This window comes from Clytia hemisphaerica, unplaced genomic scaffold (genome assembly GCF_902728285.1).
Source record: "Clytia hemisphaerica strain Z4C2 unplaced genomic scaffold, Clytia hemisphaerica genome assembly, whole genome shotgun sequence".
NCBI lineage: Eukaryota > Metazoa > Cnidaria > Hydrozoa > Leptothecata > Clytiidae > Clytia > Clytia hemisphaerica.
The window spans coordinates 142,981-148,648 of record NW_027103287.1 but is presented as its reverse complement, the minus strand read 5'-3'; positions in this window follow the sequence as shown (position 1 = coordinate 148,648).

Genomic DNA, 5,668 nt, shown 5'->3' with positions numbered 1-5,668 from the left:
TCTTCTGGACTTGGAGATAATATTGATAAAGCGTAAATGGAAATTGTTCAAGTATATTAAAGTACTGCTCCTATGTGAATTTGAGAAAGACCAAAGTTTCTTCATCAATTTCTAGACTTTTTTCACTGGCAGTTACGTTATGTTTTTTTGGACCGACTTGGAGATAACTATGATAAAGAGTAAATGGAAATTGATCAAGTATATTAAAGTACAGCTCCTATGTAAATTTGAGAAGGAACGAAGTCCTTTATCAAATTATATTGACGCAAAAATGATTTTTTTCTAGACTTACGTTTTTCACTGGCAGTTACGTTTGTTTTTTTTTGGACCGACTTGGAGATAATTATGATAAAGAGTAAATGGAAATTGATCAAGTATATTAAAGTACAGCTCCTATGTCAATTTAAGAAAGAAGGAAGTTTTTCATCAAATTATATTGACGCAAAAATGATTTTTTTCTAGACTTGCGTTTTTCACTGGCAGTTACGTTTGTTTTTTTTGGACCGACTTGGAGATAATTATGATAAAGCTTAAATGGAAATTGATCTAGTATATTAAAGTACCGCTCCCATGTGAATTTGAGAAAGACCGAAGTTCTTCATCAAATTATTGACGTAAAACTGATTTTTTATAGAATTAAGTTTTCACTGCGATTTGAAAGCAGACACTTGCATTTGTTCTTTTTGACTTGGAGATAATTATGATCAAGTGTAAATGGAAATTAATCAAGTATATATATTTAAAGTGCAGCTCCTATGTAAATTTCAGAAAGGCTGAAGTATTCTTCATCAAATTATTGACAAAAATTATGTTTTTCTAGACTTGCATTTTTTCACTGTGATTTTATGGCGGACACTTATACATTCTGGACTAATAATGATAAATAATAAATGTATATAAATGGATTAAATATTTTCTAATAGATAAATATTGCACTTTTAAGCATATTTAGGCTCAGGTTAGGGAAAATACAGTACAATAATTGCAGTCTTTCTGGGTCGACACCGGGTATGCTAAACATAAAACTTTAAATTTGAATAAATTTTAGATGTCAGTGTAAACCTTATTTTGAATTTTTCATTGCTTATTATAAAAACATGTAGTTTTAAGCTAAACTATTTCTCTGCAGTTAAGATGAATAAGAATGACACCATTTTAACTTTTACTGATTTACAGCATCTTTGTTTTTGAAACTTTTTTGATTTTCTGGCCAGCTTGAGCTTGAATATAATTATAAGTCTAAGCTTAATAAAAAATGAAAAGTGTATAAATTTTTTGTGATTTTTGATAAGTACAGTATGCCTTGCATTTAACTTCCTTGCAAGGATTTTTATTTTCTTGAATCTGTTGTTGATGTAGCCTTTTGTTGCTGTTCATCTGTATATCTAATTTTTATTATCTAAATATCTATCCTAATTAAGAGACGAATAATTATTCTGTCATACAGATTGTAACGTGGTATATTTTCGTTAATCCATATTGTGTACAAACGTAAATTTGATGATTCTTTTTACTCTCGTTTTAGTAAATCATATCAATTTTTAACAACATATTTTTCTAATCATATTAAGCAATTTAGGCTGACCTTCCAGCGCAGCTGGTTTATTTAACCTTAACTTTGCTCTGAGCCTGGAGTTCCTTATTTTTACAGAGAATTTAAGCCTCAAAGTTCCTTATCGAGTTCCTTATTTTCATAGGTGCTAAGTTTGCTGAAATATAATAAGTTCGTCGCAAATACCTGTTGATAAAAAATAATTCGAGACATATGTCTGGAATTAAAAATGTATTGTTTTTTTTACCGACAAAATAAAAAATAATAAACGATATAGATTGAAAACGTTTTCATTTTTCATCGTTAATTTTTTTTCGCCCTATTGCAAATAAAACTATACGTTTTTAATTCCAGACATCTGTCTAGATTTATTTTTTGCGACGAACTGCTTATTTTCTTCCAGTGGACGCCCAGCTTTACTGTTCCTTAAAACTTGTTTTCTTATTCTCAGTCTGAGTAGTTCCTAAACAATTCCTTGTTTTTTGGACCATTTTCAGTCTAGAGTTCCTTTTAAACGTGTTCCTTATATATAAAAAAACGTGTATCAATACTTTTATTTTTCTACAATGACAGATATTACATATCTTCACTATATATAATATCATTTTAGTCGAGATTGTTTGTTGTTGTCCTGTTTTCGGTCTGCCGCTTTAAACCTTGTTACGTTGAGTTGGTGATATGATTTCTCATTTGGTTTGAATGTTTTTTACTTTTAGCTTAACATGCGTTTGTTTTTAATTAGATTTTTCAGATATATAACGTAAATAATTAAGCATAAACTTAACATTATAGCGCAGCAAACTAACTTGAACCAAATGGACATGTCAAAAGCTCTTGATTTTTGTTGAATAAGTTTAAAATACATTAAGTTATAGGGTATGCTAAAGCTTGGTACTCATGTATTTAAAAAAAGTGGTGTTTAACACTAGACGCACGCACTTAACTAAATGCACGCGACTAAGAAAGATTTATCATAGTGAGTTCACTCATTAGTTGTGCACCCGTTTTATAATAGACTCTCGTATTTAGTGAAGAAAGGTTAAACGCATATATCAAAAGTGGTCAAAGGCACATCAATGTAAACAAGATTAATTCTTTTCAATTCTTTTATAATTATTGGTTTTTACTTTCGAGTTCGTTTCACTTTTCCCCTCTTCCTTTTACTATCTCTCTTTGCTGAAAAGCTCCTGGCGAGTACATCGATGCTGAAAAGTTAAACGCCTGCGAAAAACATCAGGCACACATGATAAGTGTTTAAACATTAACGCCAATTTTTTTTAACGTGTGACTATCAAGAAAGTTTAAAAGAATAACCTTAAATTTAATTATGCAAATGGATGAGTTTTGAATATTACTTTAATGCAGAAATATTCTATAAATATTCCATTTTTAACAATAACAATAATAATGATACAAGTTCAAGGCACACAAGGACCTCTGAGAACCGGATCTTGATTACAATTGTCTTGTCTTGCATCTTTTCAGATGTTTTTTCCAAGCTTCGTTGAGTCTTTCCTTGAAGATTTTGACGGTTTTTGCATCTGCAACATATTTAGGTAATCTATTCCAGTTTGGTATACTCTTGTAAACGAACGAGTTGGTTTGTGCGCCTAAGAAACCATCTTTACCAAATTTGGTAACAACTCATCATTGTGTCTCCAGTTTGGACGTGGTCGAGTCGATAATTTACTTGGGAGAGTATTTTTATCGTAGCAGCGGAGATGTTTGTATACTTGGACCTTATCACAAAAGAGTCTCCTGAATTCAAGTGTGAGGAGGCCAAGTATGCGCAAGCATTCCTCATAGAACATATCTTTGCAGATACTTTTGAAGTTTAGGTGACCATACCGACTGAGCATACTCCGAAGTATATAGTACTAGGAGGATGGATGGATGGATTCATATGTTCAAAGCTCCTGTTAATCAATCCTAGTATTGATTTTGCCTTCTTTACCTGCTTTGCAATATGCTCCTCGAATATAAGTTGTAAGAGTCAATCACAATCCTAAGATCTTTCTCTTCAAAAACATGGTCTAGCTGATTTCAATTTAAACAATACGGATAAGGCATGCTTGATGTTAGAGAATTTGCCAATAGTTAGTACGTGACATTTGACGGGATGGTATTTAATAACCATTCTTTCGACCACTTGACTAGCGCATCTATCCTGTTTGATTGAAATAGAGTCTTCGATAGTGTTGACCTGTTGGAAGATTTTGGTGTCATCAGCAAAGAGGAGTGTGAATGATGATATCACTCTTTCAGGAAGATTGTTGATGTAAAGAACGAACAATAATGGTCCAAGGACACGACCCTGTGGGACACCACTAACCACGTGATCTGTTGTCGAAAATGATTTATTTACTTTCACAGATTGGGTTCGTCCATTTAAAAATGATTTTACCCAAAACATTATCGGACCATCTATGTCGTATGTTAATACTTTCTTGCATAGACGACGAGGAGGTACAGTGTCAAAGGCCTTTGCGAAATCTAAATACTATCAATCACTTTTCCCTCTTATACACTTTCACAACATGGTTTAACTGGGTTTGAGCTAAAATACAAACAACTTGAAGCTGTTGATAGTATTTTGATGGGGAAGGATACACTTTGTATTTTGCCAACTGGTTTTGGAAAAAGTTTGGTTTATCAAATCTTGCCAGCTTGTGTCAAGAAGTTCAGACCTGATATCAAGAACCCACTTGTTGTTGTTATCTCCCCATTTGTTGCACTCGTCAAAGACCAAGTCCAATCCTGTAATACGAATCAAACACTTGGCTTAAAGGCTTCTTCTCTTGAATTTTCCAAAATATCTAAAATTTCCAAAGGTGAATTTAAGAGCCAGTTTTTTTAATAGCGGGACAGGTCCAATAGTTTGAAACTTAGATTTTCTTCATTTTTGGATATGTTGTTAAGTACAATGAACTGAGTAAAATCCCAAAATATTTTGGTCTGAAAATCCACAATGGCGGATTTATGCCAATTTGAAGTTTTTGACATTTTTGGGCATTGCACTTAAAAAGTTTTTTGATATAGAACCATGCTTTCTCAAATCAAAATGAGGAATTGATTTTGGGTAATTCTGAAACTATGGCAAGTAAACTATACAATTTTCCAAAAAAATCAAAATTTTCAAAATGGTAGCTAGAGTTATGACGTCACAAAACACTACAAATTTGATTTTAGGGGTATTTTAGAGCCATCTGACCTGTCCCAGGGGAGTTTCTTACTGCTCAAAATAATATTTTCTGGTAGTTAAGTGCCTGGTCTATCCATTTGAAGTGATTGCAATAAAAAATTCCGGCCCTACTGGCCCTAGAGGCCCGAAAAGCCAATAAGGTCCAACAACCAAAAAAGTACCAACTTTAGCCCAATTTTCCTAGAAATCCCAACATTGTCTGACCTCCAACTCTTCTGTTCCTGAAAGACAACCGCCTGGTCTCTTAGGATCAAAAGAGAGACCTATGTGATCTCCTACCATTAATTTTTTATCTTGATTTAAAAATTTTCTTAACATCGCTCGAAAAATGACTAAAATTTGGGATATTTTGGCCCATTGGCAAACTTCAAAGGGGTCTAGGTCACTGAATTTGTTATAATATAAGGGCTATGATGAATCTTTTATATAAAAACAATGAAACTAGGTGAAAAAAAAGTTGTCAAATGTGCTTTTTTGGGCCAAAAAGGCTTTTTTTTCAATTTTTTGACTAGAGCTGAGGTCATTCTATTGCAGCCAGTAATTGGCAGTTAGAAAGTAAATTTTATCTGAAAATCATGATTCCTCATCACATTCCAGAAAGGTTTCTAGGAAAATCAAATATGGTACTCTTCGAAAGCTTATAGAGGCTGAATTTTCACTCAAAGGCGGCTTCTAACTCCCCTGACCCCCTTAATTTTGTAAAATTGACTTAAAAGTACATTTTGGCTGAAATTGTTGCCCAAAATGAGTACCCATTGCTACTTGATTCTTGATTTTGTGAAAGCATCCTATAGATAGTTCAAAAATTTATCAGAAGTTGGAACCTTTTCTTTTCTTTTCTTTTAAAGATTAGGGCTAGCTCAAAGTCAGTTTTAACTCTAAAATCCTAAAAATCCTTGACAATGTTGCTCAAA